The following is a 21,114-nucleotide window of genomic DNA, read 5'->3' as shown; positions in this document are numbered from 1 at the left end:
CTGACAAAATTAAATATGACCCCGAGAGAGGCATTCTTGTTGAACGTAATGCAAATGGTAGGTGTTGAACTTGTAAAGGCCGCCATACACCAGAACAATCTGCACACGATCCACATAATTTTGGCAGGTCATGTGATGGATCGTGTGCACATCGTCTACGCTGAGCGCACTATGCACGGTGCCGCCAGTTGAATGGTCGGCCCTTAGATCAGACGATCTGCATGTGTGATCTGTCGGCTTCCATTGCGGACATAAGCAGATCTCCTGTGCTTTAAAAGCAAATACGATTGCTCGTTCGACCACACTTATGATCTGCACACGATCAGGTCCTATGCAGGTCATTCTGGTGTATGGGAGCCTTAAGATGCCACCTCCACACTTTCACCTGTGGTTCTGGAAAGCTGTTATCGGTGTGTGGGTGTTAGTGGGTGCAGTAATCTGAAGTTTTTTCTAGGATGCCAAAAAACCTTTGCGCCAGCATGGGTATCATATCTCACTTTTACTCCATTGCCACTGGTGAATCTAGAAATATGTCAATGGGTCGTCCCAGATTCAACTACTCACATAGGCAGAACCCTTGCACAACTTAGCCACAGCGATAAGGGGGCGTGGCATCACAAAAGGGGGCGTGGTGCACATTATACCACAAACCGTAATGCCCATTACATATTTGAGCAAACTCAGTAATACCTAGTACACATAAAGCCACATGCCGTAATGCCAATTACACATAAGGCCATACACCTTAATGCCCATTACACATTGTACCACACATCATGATGCCCATTACATACTATATAACAAACTGTAATGCCCATTACATATTTGACACATAAGTGCCATTTACCTACATGCTCATTGCTAGGGGGTTCATGCTCGATGCCAGGGGCTTAATGCTCGATGTCAAGGCGGCTTAATGCTCATTGCCAAGGGGAAGTTAAAAATTTAGGGCATGACCATATAACAGAACCGGTCTAACGGATGGTCCGGTGCACCCCCGGACCACCCCTTAGATTCGCCTATGTCCATTGCCATGTACAGTATAACAGCGCACCATTTCTTCAGGAATTCCTTGATGGAATTTGTTCCTATAAACATTATTTACATCAGTTTACTGTGAACACATTTAGCAAAATGAATATGTATATAATATATGTACAACACACAAGTGACAATTATACAAGGTATGGGATACTGGCCCTCATTCTGGTTGACTGGCTTACCGAGTCCCAGAGAGGCCACACGGGCAAATATATACACCCCCCACCGCCGTATGCAAACACATCCCCTTGCGTGTGCCCAGAGCAGGAGAAATCATTCAATGATTTCTCTTAAGCTCACAAATATAACTCAGTGGAGACTGGCTTATACTTGCAGGCTCCGGGACAAAGACAGGGCGGGCGGCTGACGTCACGTGACATCAGCTACTCGCCTCCAGGCACACTGTGTCACATTTACATGGGAACGCCCAGAGTTTGCATGTGGATATCCACGAAACGCTAGGCGTTACCATCGCCGCAACTGGAAGGTATGCAAATCTAATTCTGTCTGCATATGTTATCTGCCCCCCTGCAGTGCACATGGTTCTTTGCATTTGAGAAGGAATTTGCCCCTGAGAGTGAACCAGAATAAGGCCCCTAATCATAGAGGTATGGGCATGACTTAAAAAAAAAAAAAGATTGCACAATTACTGTTTATGTGCCTCCAAGTGGCACTGATCTGCACAGGGCAGGGAGAGGAGTGGGTGTGCCATATGTTCCTCCTCTAGTGTCAGTGAAATCCTGCCTTGTGCAAGGCTGTGAATGGCTTGCGACAGTATCGTCGATCAGAGTATAACTACAAATCAATTCGCAACACAGCATCCAATGATTTTCCCAGTGTGTACAGTCTGTGCGTAACCCAGAACCTACTCTGCCTGTGCGATAGAAACAGTCTGATCAAGGCCGGAGCTGATGGTACAGACCCTCCCTGAAAACATCTGGACACGCCTGCGTTTTCCCTGTCACTCCCAGTTTACGACCAATCACAGGCTTCCTGCCAATCAACTTGCGGACATCTTCAGAAATCAGAAAAGAAGCTGGATTTTTTTTAGGTTTTGCCTCGCACATGCGCGCTACGATTCGTACACATGAACAGTCAATCAATAATCGGAAATTGCACAGAAGCGATCAGGTCTACATAACCCCCAAAGTTACTTGCTCTTCTTGAGTTTCTCCCACCTCAGAATCAGCCCCAGCGAGGGCAATCACTATGACGCCTATCGGGAACACCTGAATAATAAATGATTGTAGCTATATCACATTTATATGGTCATAGTATTCACTACAGTGGAGAGTGCATTATGCCAAATACAGCATATTCCATAACATTCCAGAATGTGATAACAATACTTTACTCTCTGTGGTTCTTCTGGGTTTTTAATTGGTAAAAGTACATTTCTAACTTTTATTTTAGCGTTTTGCAGCATGCAATGAAGAATTTAGTCCGCTTTTCCAAAGGTAAGATCAACATAAAAGCCGCTCAATAGGGTTTCTGGCTCATCTGTACCTCCCAGTGTAATGTAATTCCACAGCTTTGTGTAAAACAGCTAAAATCCCCCTCAGGGATCTATGTACAGTGGATGGAAATTAAAGATGACAAAGTGACATGATGTTAATCTCCATGCCTCCACCCACCTTGCAGAATGCAGAGCAGTTCCTCCCTCTGTGGGATCTGCTGGAATGCTCCATCAACACTTTATGCATGGGGAGAACGTGTTTCAGCACCACGGACAGGACTGCACAGTCCTCTTTGCTTCCCTTGTTTTGTAACACTCATTGGGGGTAATTCAGACCTGCTCTCTAGGCTGTGTATGTTTGGAGCCTAGCAAACAGGTTAACTCCACCCCGGTGAACGCACACCTCCCACCGCCCGAATTCCCTCGATACGTTGCGAGCGGATGTGTACTCTTACACATTCGCTCACAAGAGCCTACACAGAGGAAAAATCATTTGATGGTTAGTCTCACTCGTTTATGACATCATCCATCTGCCCCGAGCGTATCTATGGATGCTCCCACCATTTTTGTGGGCACGCCAGAAACGCCGCTTGCCCACCCCCGAATGCCCCCTGGCTGGTAATCACTGTGCGAGCGTCCCAGCAAGTGAACATCTCACCTGCAAATGCACATTAGCGCCTATGCACAGACCCCCAGCATTGACAGAGGGGCCAAATTTGCTGCTCTAAGAGCAGGTCCGAATCGGGCCATTATGTGAAAGGACTATTACAATATTGAATATGGATTTTCTATTAGTCTCTGACGCTGAATGCATTTATCTTCTTAAACTTCTATTATAATTACAGGTGCCAAAGAAAACTCACTTATGTTTTTTCACTGGAATTATTACAGTAGGTTAGGACCAGTGGTGGCTCCTGCTTACATTTGGCAGGGGGGCTGCTGTTACCTCCACTGCCTAAAGAGGAGAAAGCCGCCAGTCCTTGGTCTGCAATTTTTTTCATTATTGTGCCACCGAACAATGATGATGGCTGACATTTCTGGATGTGTCCACATCCGTAATTACATCATATACCACCTCTATATACCACACATTGGGCCAGATGAATCAAACTTCAAAAAGTGATAAAGTGGGGAGTGATAAACAACCAGGGCCGTTTCTAGAGGCGGACAAGCCGTGCAGCAGCCTGGGGCGCCGCACGGCTTGTCCGCCTCTGTTTAACAGCCGGGGTGCCCTGCAGCTTCCCCAATGCCGCGGCCACCGCAGCCTCCTCCCCGGCATTCACACACAACAAGCAGAGGGAGGGGAACGCATCGCGCGTCTCTCCTTCCCCCTTGCTCAGTGTGTCACTGGGCTGTCAGCCTATCAGAGCTCGCGGGCTGGCAGCCAATAAGGAGCCAGCCCGCGGGGTATGAATGGCTGATGGGCGACGGCTCAGGACGGACAGGTACACACTACACAGTGAAGGGGAAGGAAAGAAGCGCGATGCGCTCCCCTCCCCAAGGAAGCAGCGCTGCAGCAGCACTCCCCAAGGAAGCAGCAGCAGAGGCAGAGGCGATGGCACAGGGGGAGACACAGACACAGTGAGTTTGGCACTGTGGGGGCATAGATCTATGGCACTGTGGGGGCATATTTGACACTGTGGGGGCATATTTGGCACTGTGGGGGCATATATCTGTGACACTGTGGGGGCATATTTGGCACTGTGGGGGCATATATCTGTGGCACTGTGGGGGCATATGTTTGGCACTGTGGGGGCATATGTTTGGCACTGTGGGGGCATAAGTGTGGCACTGTGGGGGCATATGTGGCGCTGTGGGGGCATATGTGGCGCTGTGGGGGCATATCTGGCACTGTGGGGGCATATATCTGTGGCACTGTGGGGGCATATATGTGTGGCACTGTGGGGGTATATATTTGTGGCGCTGTGGGGGCATATCTGGCACTGTGGGGGCATATTTGGCACTGGTGGCATATGTGTAGCACTGTGGGGGCATAGCTGACACTGTGGGAGCATATATGTGTGGCGCTGTGGGGGCATACCTGGCACTGTGGGGGCATATTAGTAAACGGCATCAGTTGTGCGTCAGCGGCGTGTGGGGCATAATTTGTAATGGCCATTACGGTGTGGGGTCTAATGGGCATCACGGTGTGTGACATAATGTGTAATTGTCATCACGGTGTGTGCGACATAATGTGTAAATGTCATCACGGTGTGTGACATAATGTGTAATTGTCATCACGGTGTGCGGCGTAATGTGTAATTGTCATCACGGATAAATAGTGTATAATGATTTAAGTAGCCTGTCATTGTTTGGCCTTGATCTGTGAGGCGTACTAAGTCCTGTGTGGCCTTCAGCCGGCCAACTTAAGTGCGGGAGGACAATGACAATTCCTGCGGTAACCAATGTCTGGTCATGCATGATGCAAATGTGTGATGTAAGGTAATTGTTTTCCTGCTAGACCACGCCCTTATATTAAGCCACACCCTTTTTAAAATTAAGCCACACCCCCAATTTCCTCGATACCATGTTATGTATTTGGTTGGGGGGGTGGGGTGGGGGCGCATTTTTTTTCCTTCGCCCTGGGAGCTAAATTGTCTAGAAACGGCCCTGTAAACAACCAGCCAATCAGTGTTGCACGCCGTCCGGGTGTCCCTGCACCCGGACGGACGGCGAGCGCAGTGTCATCTGACGCTGCAGGGGACGTTGCCGAGCAGCGTCCCAAGCCTCGCTCTGAGGCTAAGCGTCGGGGCGTTGCTAGGCAACGTCCCCGAGCTTCCGCCCGGCAGCCAGCAACGCGCGCGCCTGACGTCAGTCAGGCGGCGCGGAATTTTAATAAATAGCCGGCGTCTGCTGTGCACAGACGCCGGTTATAGCTTTTGCTGCATCTAGCAGAATTCTTAGCTCCCCGGTCCCCTGGGTCCTTGGTCCCAGTTTCCTTTTCAGGTTATTCCTTGCCGCAGACTTCCTGGTCTCCCAGCCTGTCAGCTGGTGTCTGCCCTTGGATCCCAGTGTTCCTGCATTCCCTGGACTCCTCTGCTGTTTTCCATCTTCAGCCTGTGAGCCTGCAGTGGACCCACAGCCTCCATCTTCCGTGGGTCACGTAAGTGCTCCAGTGGAGCCCAGGTCTTATCCTTCTTTGGCCCTCCGTGGCCTCACCCCTCCGTGGGATTATCCTTGTTATCCTCTTTTGTCTCCTTGTCCCTGTCTTTTGGTGGTTGTTACCTTGCCCCCTACTGTTGTTAGTGTTCCGGTTAGGCAGGAGTGTCACCATTTATCCGCATCCCTGCTTTGGAAATCACGGTCCCTTTGGAGTGTTTTTGGGGACTCCCTTATACCCACTGGTGTCTGCGACTTGGTCGCACTCCCCGTCTTGGCCTGGTGCCGGCAGTCAGGGGCCCATTACCAGTCAGGTCCATTAGTCAGCTTATCCTCTTGAGATTCCCCGAGGCGATCGCTTACCCCTTGTCCCCACATAAGACCTGGCTGCATCGGGGTCGGAGCGGGCCTAACTCGCTCCTTCGAACGCGGCGGCCACAGGTGAAGCCTAGCTCCGCAGGGGTTTGCCATCTGCCTCGGGGACTCAACAGAGAGAGTGTAGGATCCGCTGTGGCCGTCCTAACCGGCGGTCCCGGCTGTGGGCTCACGCCCTGTTCTCCCTCCGTCTGGAACCTGTGTTGTCCCTGGTGCCCAGACCAGAGCAGCGTAACAATCAGCTCCTACCTGTCATGTTACAGACTGGGGTTACATGCTTGTTGCCATGGGGGTTACATGCTCATTACCATGGGGTTAACATGTTCATTGCCATGGGGTTTACGTGCTTATTGCCATGGGGGTTAGGGCTGGCTGACACTGAGTAGAGTATGATGACAAGGGGCATGAGTGCATACTCACCCTGTCCTCCTCAGCCTGCAGCTCCAGCATGGTGCTGACACACAGGTTGATTGGTTGACAGGCGAAGACCTTCCTCAGCAACCCAGACTGTGGCCTTTCCGATGGCTTCAGTGACAGGGGCATGCTTTCATATTGGCAGAAAGCACGCCCCTGTCACTGAGGCACTTTAAAAGTTGCCTCTTCTATTAGTTTTTTAGATAGCTTTTACAGCCCTCTGCATGTCCCCGCCCCCTGCTTACAGCTATTTGTAAGGGGCAGCTGGAGGCACAATCGGTGCCTCCTAAATTACATTTAAAATTATGCAACAATGAGAAAGATTAAATTCATATAAAGAAAATACTTATGACATAGAATTTGTGTCATACTGTAAGTATCTTCTTTGTATTATTGTAATCATTAATGATAGGGAAGGCACTGCCTCCCCTGACGGCATGTCCCTGGTGCACTCAGCTTTAGGGGTTATTCTGGTTGACCCATAAAGCTATGAAATTCGCAGCTTTGCGGGTCATCTAACCACGAATGCCCCCCCCCCACATTCGAATGGATGTTTAGAATAAACATCCATTCACAGCCTTGTGACCATCGAATAATTTGGCAAGCACTCGCAGATCTTTCTGGTGTCTTAGATCTGCGGGTCCCTGTATGGGAAGCGGGCAGGTAGCTGACATCCGCTGATGTCAGCTTCCCAGCCGCCCACACCCACATCACCAGTGCATCAGCATGGGAATGCACACCCCCGCCCGCATTGTTAGGTGCGAACAGGCTGGCGAATAAATAATTCCCCACACCTGCGCAGTCGCTAAATATCGAATATGCGAACCCTCATGGGAGCGAATCAATTAGGGCCAGATGTATCAAGCTTCAAAAAGTGATAACATGGAGAGTGATAAATAAACCCAGCCTGTAAAAAAGACATCTGCCCCACCTGCAGTGCACATGGTTTTGCCCATTTTGAGAACAAATTTATGCTGCGATCAGATCTGAATAAGGGCCAATAACAGCATTATTTCCTGTTATCAGCCTACCTGGCTCTTACTGCTCCCCAGAGAGGCAATATATCAGTTGTTTAACTGCAGAAAAATCTTCCGACCTGCTACATTAATTTTGATAAGGTGGTGAAATATTTCAGGTAGGAGTATTGCTGGCATACTGTAGATACCATCTAGTTCAGCGGTTCCCAACCCTGGTCCTCAAGTACCCCCAACAGTGCACGTTTTGCAGGTCTCCACACAGAATCACAAGTGCTATAATTAGCTCCACCTGTGGATCTTTTCAAATGTGCCTGAATAATGAGTGCACCTGCTGGGTGACCTGGAAAACGTGCACTGATGTGCAGATAGAATTAGAGTTGGGTGAGTTATTTTGTTACTATGCATCGAAAATACTGACTGCTTTATTTTTACACTGCAATCTAGATCTCACTTTGCAGGGCCGCTGCTAGGGTGTTTGGTGCCTACCTGCAAACTATAAATTTGCGCCCTCTCTACCATATCTAATAAAAGGACAGAGCAAGCTGAAGGTGTGCACCAGAAAAAGGATGTGTTCTCACAAGGAAAGGTTTTGCCCACAGAATAGTAGCTCCAATTCAAATGATGCCAAACAGTACTGTACCACAATCTTATTTACGTTAAAACACACAGTATTGCCCCTTATTCACATTATGTCTTGCAGTAATGCCCCTTACAGTGTCATACAGTAGTACCTAATTTACATCAAGACACACAGTAGTACACATGCATACCACACTGTAGTGCAATTTAAATACAATATCCACTGTAGAAGTGCAAGTTATACACATCTCTGTAGAAGTGCAAGTTATACACATCTACAGTAGGAGTGTCATTTATACACATAATGACCAAAGCAGTAGTGGCCCTTACACATAATACCCACACTAGTAGTGCCCCTACAGAATAAAGTGCCTTTCACTGCTGCCTGTTTGTCACACAGGTGCCACAGTGAGGAAAGAGAAGGTACTGTAGAAGAGGGTAGAAAAAAACTAGTGGGTCCCTGGGGGCATGTCCTTAAGATGACAGGGGCGATCAGGCAGACTGGGATAGGGACATTGGCACACAGATAGCCGCCGACACGCGCACACACACACAAATGGTGACACACAGACAGCTGCTTACAAACACACGGATGCTGACATGTTTTCTGACATACAAACTCTGACTCACACACATAGATGTATGTGGAGACTGACACGCAGACAGCTTCTGTCACACTTGCACACAGAAGCTGACAAGCAGATAGCCAGTGACACACACGGACGCAGGAGCTGGACTCTAACACACAGACATGCAGACATATGCTTACACTGACATGTATACGCTGACACACAGACATTGATACATGGATGCTGAGACATAGGCACTGAGAAATGCACACTGACATACAAACTTGAACACACACAGAAACAAAGATGCTGACAAATGGATGCTGACACACAGACAGACACTGACAAGCTGACACAGATGCTGATTCAAAAACAGATGCTGACAAGCTGATACATTGATTCTGACGCACAGACACAATGATGTTGACACACTGATGCTGATACACTGATAGACCCTGACACATGGATGCTGGAACACAAACAGAAACAGACACACACAGACACAAAAATGCTGACACATAGATGCTGACATATGGATGCTGACAGACAAATGGATGCTGACACAGACACACAGCTGCCACTGGGTGGAAGAAAGGTAGCTGCCGGGTAGTGGGATAGTGGAAGGAGGGGAGAGAGACAATGCAGCCGGGTTGAAGACCACGAGGGCGGGAGGGTGGGCACAGGGGGGCAGGGAGGGAGAGCGGTAGAGAACAAGGGGGGCGTCAACAGTGTTAGATTGGGAAGTTGGGGTGCAACAGATAGCTGAATAATGCAGGATATATACAGTGAATAAGTGTATGCATATATATATATATATATATATATATATATACACACACACATACACATACTGTACATACATACATACATACATACATACATACATACATACATACAAAACATGAAATGAACACACTTTTGAATTGAAGCTTACTGTAGAAGACCAGGATGCCAGAGGGTTAAGTCTTTCTGTCGTCATTCTCGGGCTCCCTGTGCTGCAGCAGCTTGTAGAGAGGGGGAGGGCTTGTAGTGCAGGGGGAAGAGTTCCGTGCTTAGTACGTAGCAGCCAGGAACAGAAACTAATAAAGCAGCAGGGAGATGATGCACAAATAATTGCCAGCCTGTGCGGACGGGTATGGGAGGTGCTCGCTGCTGGGAGGGACAGATCAACTAATCTGGAGATTAGGCTTCCGGCACCACTGCCTGTCATACACACTGTTGACAGGTGGGTGCAGTGCACAGCAACAGCAGGACAGCAGAGATGAGATAGTGATACTGTAGGAGGATGCATAGCGGGGCGCGCCTCTCCTGCCCGGCGCCTGCCTGCACTGCATCCTCTGCTGAGCGGCTAGCGCCGGCTCTGCACTTTGAAGTAAAACCCCACCCAAATCTAATTCTCTCTGTGCAAGTAACATCTGCCTCATCTGCAGTACACGTGGTGTTGTCCATTTGAGCAGGAATTTGCCTTTCGAGTGAACCATAAGGGCAAATGTTTCCGGTGATCTCATCTGCAGTACACGTGGTGTTGTTCATTTGAGAAGGAATTTGCCTTTCGAGTGAACCAGAATAAGGCACAATGTTTCCGGTGATTTCTGCAGTGTCAGCCTCTTGAGAGGAAAGTATAACGTATGAGTGCACCATACACCCTGCATCCATTACAGAAACACACATGCACTAGATGTAGTTTGTTTTGTTTCTCTGTAAACTCTTGAGAGACTTCTGCATGAAAATACTACAAGATCAACAGTTTAGATACTCAAACCAGCCCATCTGGCACCAGCCATCATTGCACAATGAAAACCACTTAGGCCACTCCCCCCATTCTATTGTTTAGTTTGAACAACAATTGAATGTCTTAGCCAGGTCTGCATCATCTGTTGAGCTGCTGCCACTGATTGGCTGTTCAGATTTTTGAATTAATGAGCAGGTGCACATGCATACATAACATGGCCACGGTGTAGGTTTAGTGTCTTCATTTATTTTACAAACATTTATCAAATATGTAAGTTACACACTAAATATTTCAGAGCTAAGCAAAATTTATGAAGTTTCTTATTGATTGAGAGCTGCAGCCTTGTTCTTCTACATCGACTGAATACAGATGTTTAATTATAGTTACAGGCAACAGTTTATTAAAATGCATCACTTGAACATAGGGAAGCTTCTACGCAAGACTCAAGTTGCAGTGCAGGGATTTTTCCTGTTTATTCTGGTAAAGGAAGTACAACCCTTCCATAGTCCCCAGCAGGCAGGAATGGTTCTGTTTTACAACCCTGGGACGTCAGTGTGTGTGCATGACAAGGGAGACGTGGCATGCCACCATCATTCTCTCCAATACACACAAATGGGCGGGGGTTTTGGGGATTGGGGTTAGAAAATAGAGAGCCGGTAGTCTGCGCTGAAGGCGGCCAGATCAACAATCCATCAGTCCTTCTGGTATTTGCCAGAAATGCCAGGTGGCCAGACCATCCTTGCTCCCCATAAATTATAATTTCTTATCGCCACACTTCACGGCAGTAATTAGGTATTTTTTATGTGTAAAACCTTGTCGGAACAGCAGCTTTGATAGAAGCCTGAGCCAGTGAAGAGGTTGGCAGCAAACTGTGTGCTACAGGTTGAGTATCCCTTATCCAAAATGCTCGGGACCAGAAGAATTTTGTATAACGGATTATTTCAAATTTTGGTACTTGTTTCCTAGCACGGCGCCCACGATATTCAGTCGTATGGCATTGTATTCAATTTAAAATTGTATACCATTGTATATGGCATACAATGGCATACAATGCAATGTGATGCGGTTTTAAATTGTATATACAATTTTTAATTGTATAAGCACCTTAATAGGTGCTTACAATGTTAAATGCACCCCCACTGCCACTATCAACGCCAACCCGAAGCGTGGCGAGCGCAGCGTGCCCGCAAAGGTCGGCAGTACGCGTCCTCCGACCTTTTCATACCCCCACTATCCACGTCGGCGGGGAGTTGATTTTATATAGTCTGGCGAGCGCAGCGAGCCACCGAGCCCGAAGTGTGGCGAGCCCCGCGAGGGGACGCGCATTACTTCACATGTAATCCGCGTGCCCCCTCTCGGGGCTCGCTGCGCTCGCCAAGCTTCGGGCTCGGTGGCTCGCCAAGCTTCGGGCTCGGTGGCTCGCTGCGCTCGCCACACTATATAAGATCAACTCCACGCATCGTATCGCATCGCATACCATCGTATGCCTTATGGTATGCGATACGATGGGCGCCGTGCTAGGAAACAAGTACCCACATTTTTTTAATATTTCAATTATGTATCTTGAGGTATCTTGCATTTATTTTGTATTATGTTGTATTAACACATCAAACACACACACATATATTTTATTTGTGCATAAAAATAGGTTTCAAAACATAAAACAAAGTTTGTGTACTATCTCAAGTAATGAATTTGAATGCTAAGCAATCATGTCCTTGCACATTTTTGGTGCCAGTTACATATCATGTCCCCAGTAGTGCTGTTATAGATGTCCCCAGTAGTGTTTTTAGGCTTTTAGCAAGATTTTTTTTCCCCACTTTCTGGAATGTATGGTTTTCAGAATAATTTGGATAATGGATTTTGGATAAGGGATACTCAACCTGTATTACTATCTATTTATTGCTTGTGTACTATCACTTTGGCCCTTATTCTGATTGACGCGTACTTTACCGCATACTTTCGGATCGCGTCTTTACGGCGTCTGCGCATGCGTGGAGAACGCCACGCGCATGTGCCACGCCTTGACTCCGTACCTGTTCGGGCAAATCCCGTACAAAACTGTGCACCGCAATCATTCGGGAAATATGGGCGTATTATGGGCGTCATGCGGAATGACACATGGGCGTAGTTTCAAAGTGGGCAAAACGGGGCGGAAACATGGGCGGACACGGGGGAGTACACTTATGTTGGGGGGCGTACATTCGGATACCACTCCGAATGCACGCGAACAAAAAGGAAAGAAATGTGCGGTGTCCAAAAGGCCACTATTGCTTTGCGGACACCACTCGTTCCTGCGGGAGGCGAACGGACCGCCTAATGACTACAAGCATTAACACCTGAACCCAATAAAATCGACTCCTTTACTCATTAATCACTAATAGGACGCTTGTCAGTGCTTTAATTGAAACCATTGCTGCTTCAAGGAAACCTTAATAATCACCCACATATGCTGTACTTGTCACACACTTTAAACCTGCTAACAATGGACATGACTGAATATTAATACTAGCAATACACATGTGTATGCGACATGTACTAATTAAACCACACAATTGTTGTAAAGTAAAGCAATTTATTTATATAAATTTCACAGTCAATGCCACTGTGATGCAATGACAAAAAAATAAAAATACCCAAATCTTTTACACAGGGTCTAATACAAACCATTGCACTTAAATTGCTGTAAGGGTTAATGTGTGCAATGCATGTGTTAGGCATGCTTGTAAGGATATATTGGCATCTAATTGATTCCAATTCCAAATAAGCAGTTTTTTATGAGGATAGGTAATTGAATAAGTGGGTCATGTGATGTATTGCAGAAGATACATAATAGTGGGTTGTTTGGCGTAAATACTCCGCTTACGGGCGGTAGCACCGCTTGGCTCCCGTTCGGATGCGGGATTCCCGAGCATACTCTGTAATACTCTGTAATACCGTGCAGAATCGGAGTGTTTCTCCCGCACACGCATGGTTTGTATGTCGTCCGTAAACACGCCCTGTTCTTAAAGAGTGAGTCCGTCCGAATGCGGAGGACACGTGGGCGTTTCTACGGACGATGGCCGCACGCGGCAGAACACCGTGGCGTGCGGACCGCTCCGTAAGAATGCGGGAATATCCGCACCGATCAGAATAAGGGCCTTTGTGAAAATGGCTAGATAGCAACAACCTAAGATGGCATTACGTAACAGGAACAAGCTGGTCTATTAGGCCGGAGGTCAATCCCCAGGTGAGAATAATGGGGACTGTGGTCAACAGCATTAGTTGTTCATGCAGAAGATACAGGGCAGTATTCAATGAAGAAAATTCTCTGTGCATGGCGAGAGATTTTTTCTCTCGCCATGCACTCTCCGTGTTCCGGAGCCTCCTGCTCCCACTATTCAATGTATTTAATACTCGCCGCCACTCGCGGCAGGGAGCTGACAGGGAGCCGTGGGACGGTGGCATCCAGGGAGATTAAAGTCTCCCTGGATGCCCCAGAACATATGTGGAGGGTAGGGGGCCCCCCCCGAGACCCAGGCAGCACAGGCTGCCCCCCCCTATAGCCAGCGGGGGACCCAGTATTCACTGCACCCGATCGTGCATATTAACGATCGGGTGCAGTGAATATATGAATATCTAATGAGCAGCTCGAGCGCTCCGGCCCCCTGCTGGCTGCACTGTGTAAAAAAATATATATATATTTTTTTTTTATTAAATATATATTCATGTGCTATAAGCACATGAATAAAAATAACATGCCCCTTCACAGAAAAAAAAAACCTGATTTTTTTACACCAAAATTAAAAAAAAAACCCTTTTAGATTAAAAGTTCACATTCCAGCTCTCCATCAAAAGATGGAGAATTTCTACACGGAGAGAGACGGCGAAAACCACTTAGAAAGACGGCGAATATTTCACATTGAATAGGGTGGTTCACTTTTGGAGAGCAAAATGCTCCGTCCAAGGCAAAAAAAGCAAAAATTCTCCATAAAACACGGAGAATTTTTCTCATTGAATACTGCCCACAGTATTGCATTTTCTTAATAATGGTTGGTTTAAATAATGGTTGTTATTGGGGAGTTTTTAGTAAAGGGGTCATCAAGAGTTGCACATTGTTCCCTATAATTATAATTATTTTAAATATATCAGATAGAAGATCATAGAAAAACAAGAAAAAGAAGAATTTCTGCCTTCATTTGCATTTTAAGGACTCACATCTCATAGTCAGCTGCGTTTCCCTCATTTGCTCACACCTAATAGCTGTAAGTCATTTTTTATTAAAACCCTTTATTATTAAAATATTATCATCTTTTTTATTAGTGGAGAATAGTTACTATGGGCCTTATTCTGGTCGATGCGTAATTTTCCGAATTCTTTCGGATGGCGTTTTTTAGCCGTCTGCGCATGCGTGGGCAACGCTATGCGCATGTGCCACGCAAGGTCTCCATACTCGTTCTCACTAATACCATACAGAAATGTGCACTGCATTCACTTGTGAAAAAAGGGGCGTAATATGGGCGTCATTCGGAAGTACACAGGGGCGTAGTTTCAAAGTGGGCTAAACTGGGCGTAAACATGGGCGTACACGAGGGAGTGCACTAATTCTGGTAGGCGTGCATTCGGACAGCACACCGACTTCACACGAACAAAAAGGCAGGAAATATGCGGTCTTCATAAGCAAGTATTGCTTTGGGGACACCACTCGGTCATGCGCTAGGCATTCGGAACGCCCAATCAGTACGGCCGCACCTGAACCAATGTCAGCTGAACACAATACAATCCACTCCTTTACTCATTACTCATTAATTACACTGTTTTCATTGCTTCAATTGGAACCATTGCAGCTTAAATGGACCATTACTAAACACACAAATATATACTGAAAGCACGGCTGCATTTTTTACACACATTTACACTGTAAGCAATGGACAGAACTTGCTATCACTAATATAAATGTATATGTCACTTTTACATTCACCAATAACGGCACACATTTGGGGATAAAAAGAAAAATTAATTACAGGAAGATTTAAAACATAACATTTTAAAAGCATGTTCTTTGGCACATGCCAAAAATTAAAGTTACCATAAAAGAAATTTAAAAAAAATAAAAATAAAAATGTATTCTTTGCATACATAACCACAGCAGAATCATTAGGAACACATCAGGTGGCTTCACAACAAAAGTATAGCACCAACACTTCAAGAACAGCAGACAGTAATGGTAGCCGAAAGAGGGCAACAGGGGAACCAAACAAAACATTTGAACTGAGGGCAAATGTGGGTACCCTGTGCACGGGATTGGGTTGCACACAGGAAGCTGACACACACAGCTAAATGAAAGATTTGGGAAGACATAAGGGTGGAAACTAATGCGGACACAAGTTCATTTGCGGGTCTTTTTGGCCGTGGTAGGGCCCCTGCCACGTGCAGCAGCTCCTCGGCCACGGCCACGTTGGGATGGTGGGGCAGGTGGAGCAGATGCTGTTAAAGGGGGGGATGGTGTTCCCCTTCTGCCAGCAGGGAGTGCTGGTGTTGGAAATGCACCAGAAAGGACTGACAATAGGGCCCTATTGGTGGTAACTAGCTCCACCATAAGCTCATTATGGTGGAGGAGGAGGTCATTTTGACGCAGGGCTTGATCTGCCAGCACCTGCAGGCTGGCAGCTATGGCCTGCTGGGTGCCAGCCATGGCCTGCTGGGTGTCAGCAATTGCCTGCTGGCTCCCAGCTATTGCCTGCTGGGTGCTGACAATACCCTGCATGACCTCCTCGGTCCTACGCAGCCGCTCTGATGCTAACTCTCCCTGCTGGCGAATCTGCCCAAGCATCTGCACCCACCTGTCCAAATCCGGTGTGGCCGATGGCTGCTGCTGCTGCACATGGCTGCCACTGGTGGCAGGTGGCACTGACTCCTCCGCCTCCTCAAGAGATTCACGACCAAACAGTGGGGATGCTGCTGAAAGAGAAACTTACAATTACAATACATTCCTTGAAAATTAGTACAAACTACTTATGCCATGCAAACCAATTACCTTCTAAATCAGCAGCAAAAACGTCCACTGGGGCCTCACTATCCATGTTGCTCACCCCCCGGATCTCTTCAATTGCTATACAGCCCTCAGCCATCTCCTCCAGGGGGGTGAGCTTCAGGCGGGCTGGCATGGGGCCAGCCCCAGAGGTGTGGCTGTGTTCCCACCGTTTGGTCATTTTCTTCTTGAGGTTGGTTTTGAAGTCATGCCACCTGCAACCAAAGTTTACATATTACTACATGTCACTCCAGATGTTTGATGTAGCAGCCATTGCAACCTGCTACAGATTACAACATGTGCTTCATTCCACATAATTTACATTATGTTAAACTATAAACCAACCCTTAGAAGATACATTCACACTCACCCTACAATAAATATAGACTAAGTGACATGGCAATCATGTCTGTTGCTCCTAGCAACGTGACCGACCATTTACCAACTCCATCTAACATCTATTAAAAACATTACTGGTCTTGTTCTGCTCAAATGTAACACACTTGAACTTGCCTCTTCTTCACATGCTCCACCTCACGAACTTGTGGAGCTACCGCATTAATCTCCACAGTTATGTCCTCCCAAATCTTCCATCTCCTTGTGTTACATAGTTACATAGTAGGTAAGGCTGAAAAAAAGACTTGCGTCCATCTAGTTCAACCTGGTATAGATATCCATTGCTGATTTGGTAGGTTCTGGTATTTTACAGACAAATTATATTTCTTATTTGTACCCATGGATGTTTTTCTCCAGTAAATGTTTGTCCAACTTTGCCTTGAACGCATTTAATGAGCCAGCCGTTACCACCTCTCTGGGAAGAGAGTTCCAGAGTTTGACTGTTCTGACCGTAAAGAAATTCTTTCTACTAGCTGAATGAAATCTTTTTTCTTCTAATCTATACTCATGCCCTCGCGTCCTAGATTCCTTTCTAGTAGAAAATAGGGTGTGTGACAGTTCCTTATATTGGCCCTTGATATACTTGTACATGTTGAGCATGTCCCCCCTTAAACGTCTCTTTTCTAATGTAAATAGTCCCAAATTGCTTAATCTCTCCCCGTAGCTTAAATTCTCCATTCCCCTAATAAGCTTTGTTGCTCGCCTTTGGACTTTTTCTAATTCTATGATGTCCTTTTTATAGTGTGGGGCCCAGAACTGTACTCCGTACTCTAGGTGAGGTCTCACCAATGCTTTATACAGTGGCATAATTACCCTTGAGTCCCTAGTTTCCATTCCCCTCTTAATACATGCCAGAATTTTGTTGGCCTTTTTTGTAGCTACATTACAATGGGCACTACATCCTAGATTGCTGTCTATTTGGACTCCTAGATCCTTTTCAAGTATGGAATTACCCAGTTCCTCTCCGCTAAGGTTGTAACTTGCACACTGGTTGTGTCTCCCAAGGTGCATAACCTTACATTTATCTACATTGAACCTCATCTTCCATTTTTTTGCCCACTCATCTAGAATTGCAAGATCATTTTGAAGCATGGTGACATCTTCTGATGATTTGATGACTTTGCTAAGTTTTGTATCGTCCGCAAAGATGGATACATTGCTGAGTAACCCTATCCCAATATCGTTAATAAAAATGTTAAACAAAATGGGCCCCAAAACCGAACCCTGGGGCACTCCACTTAGTACCGGTATCATATCTGATACGGCACCATTCACAACCACTCTTTGTTCTCTATTACATAGCCAATTCCCTACCCATCTGCAGATATTTTCACCCAATCCTAGGTTCTCCATTTTATTAATCAATCTCTTGTGTGGGACAGTATCAAATGCTTTAGCGAAATCTAGGAAAATCACATCCACAGCATTTCCATTATCGAGGTTTTTGCTAACCTCTTCACAGAACCCTAGTAGATTAGTTTGGCATGAACGATTTTTCACGAACCCATGTTGGTTAGTACTGAGTAGACGGTGATGATATAAATATTCCTGGATACCATCCCTTAAAAATCCTTCAAATAGTTTACCCACAATTGATGTTAAACTAACGGGTCTGTAATTAGCGGGATCTTCCTTTTTTCCTTTTTTGAATATTGGAACTACCTCTGCTATTCTCCAATCTTTTGGTACTATACCTGACGATAGTGACTTGCTAAAGATATAATGTAGGGGGGTAGCTAGTTCATCCCTTAATTCCATTAATACCCTCGGATGAATCCCATCTGGCCCTGGTGATTTATTTGTTTTGAGTTTGCTTAGCCTCAGTATTATTTCCTTCGGCATGAAATCCACAATGAGATCTGGCTTATTTGTCCCGTTTGTGGTAAATGTTCGTTCCACAGTCTGCTCTCCCTTAGTAAATACTGATGAGAAGAACTCATTTAACAGTTTTGCTTTTCCCTTGTCCTCAGTAACACTTTTTCCACTAGTATCAGTTAGTGGGCCTATGTTTTCCTTAATTAAACGTTTACTATTTATGTATTTAAAAAACTTCTTTGGGTTGGTTTTGCTTTCAGTGGCTATGCACTCTTCATATAATATTTTAGCTGCTTTGATTACCCCTTTACAAGTTTTGTTTGATTCTTTGTATTTTGCGAACGCCTCCTCATTCAAGTTATTTTTATAGAATTTAAAGGCTCTGGTTTTATTGTTGATAGCTGACCTTACTTCTTTGTCCAACCATGGTGGCTTTTTTTTGTTGAATTTACCTTTAGTTACTTTAGGAATGTATTCAATAGTTAGTGAATCAAGCACCTTTTTTAGAGTATCCCACATTTCCTCTGCATTTTTTCCCTCCATAACCGTTTCCCACCCAATTCCTGTTAGGGCTTCCCTGAATAATTCAAAGTTCGCTTTTCTGAAGTTTAGTATTTTTGCAGATCCTTTTTGATGTAATTTACTGAAGTTGATTTCCAGTGAAACCATATTGTGATCACTATTCCCTAATTGTTCAATTACTTTTGTGTTTGAAACTAAGGGGGAAATTTACTAAAGGAAATTTGTAAAAAATAGGTGTATTTGTATTTAGAAATACACTTATTTTTGACATTTACTATCCCGAAAATACGGCAATTCGTATTCGTATTGATGTGCTATCAATACGAATACGAATTGCCGTATTTTCGGGATAGTAAATGTCGAAAATAAGTGTATTTCTAAATACAAATACAGCTATTTTCTACAAATTTCCTTTAGTAAATTTCCCCCTAAGTCTGTGTTATTTGTTAATACTAAGTCCAAGAGCGCCTCATCCCGAGTTGGAGTTTCTACCGTTTGTGTAATAAACTGGTCTTTAAGTAAGCTTAAGAACCCATTGCTTCTTGCTGATTTACCTGTTTCGTTTTCCCAATCAATGTCGGGTAAATTAAAATCCCCCATAATTAATACCTGACCCTGATTTGATGCTTGTTTGATTTGGTTTAAAAGAAGAGACTCTTCCCTTTCATTTATATTTGGTGGTCTATAGCATACCCCTATTATAAATTTGTTTTTTGGTTTCTTATTATTGTCGGTTATCTCTGCCCACACTGTCTCCGAGTTGTTGTCTTCCAGGTCTGTGCTCATATTTTTCTCACATGATGTTAAGTTATTATTTACATATAGACACACACCCCCGCCCCTTCTATTTTCCCTGTCTTTCCTGTAGAGTGTATATCCCTCCATGTTTAATGCCCAGTCATGCGACTCATTACACCATGTTTCTGTAATACCAATGATGTCGTAGTCATCCCTACCGATCACCGTTTCAAGCTCCCCGATTTTACTCACTAAGCTTCTTGCATTAGCCAGTAAGCATTTTAATTTATGTTTATTTTTAGATATGGCTCTAATATTGTGATTAGTTTCACCCCAGGACCCATTTGAATTCTTTACTAGCTTCCTCTTTCCCCTCTCCCCTTCAATAGACTCTCTACAGGCCTCCCCACCATGCACAATGCCTGCCCTCTCCATAGTTCCGGGAATTCTTCCTCTGTCATTCCCTCCTTCCCGTATACTAAGATCATCTGTACCTAAGAACTGTAATGGGGTAACGTGACTGTTACAACATAACATTTCATTACATGATATTCCTGATGCACCCTGAGAGTTACCCCCGATTATACCCTTGTTATGTCCCAGGACTTTGTCTATGTCTCCGTCCCCCCCCCCCATCTCCTTCCCCCATATGATTCCTGATCCCAGTCCGGCTTCTCTCCCTGATGGTCCCATAATGTCTTGCTGCCCCCACCCCCCCGTCGCCTAGTTTAAAATCTCTTCAACCCTCTAACCATCCTTCCCCCCAGCACCGCAGCCCCCTCCTCGTTCAGGTGCAATCCATCACGGCAAAAAAGATGGCGCCTGACCGAGAAGTCCGCCCAGTGTTCCATGAACACGAATCCCTCTTTCCTACACCAATCCTTAAGCCACACATTTACCTCCCTGATCTCCCTCTGCCTCCCTGAGCTAGCACGTGGCACTGGTAATATTTCCGAGAAAATTAACCTAGATGTCCTCGCCTTTAATTTCTTACCTAATTCCCTATACTCTTTCTTGAGGACATCCCACCTACCATTGACTTTGTCGTTGGTGCCGATGTGCACCAAGACCGCCGGGTTGCTCCCAGCTCCTCCCAACAATCTGTCGACTCGGTCCGCGATGTGCCGTACCCGAGCACCCGGGAGGCAACAGACCGTGCGGCGATCGCGGTCCCGATAGCAGATTGCCCTGTCTGTTCTCCTAATGATGGAATCCCCTACCACCACTATCTGCCTTGGTACCTCACTAACTGTCATCCCGTTTGAGCTAGAGGGACCGCTCCTCTGGTTGCTAGAGGGAGCCGTCTCCTCCAGCTCCGTCATTTCGTCTCTATCCTCCCCCGAAACTTCGTCCAACCGGGCAAATTTGTTCGGGTGTGATAGATCCGAGAT

The sequence above is a fragment of the Crinia signifera genome, chromosome 4 (assembly GCF_055691185.1).
Source record: "Crinia signifera chromosome 4, ASM5569118v1, whole genome shotgun sequence".
In the NCBI taxonomy this organism is placed as follows: domain Eukaryota; kingdom Metazoa; phylum Chordata; class Amphibia; order Anura; family Myobatrachidae; genus Crinia; species Crinia signifera.
This window is presented reverse-complemented; position numbering follows the sequence as displayed.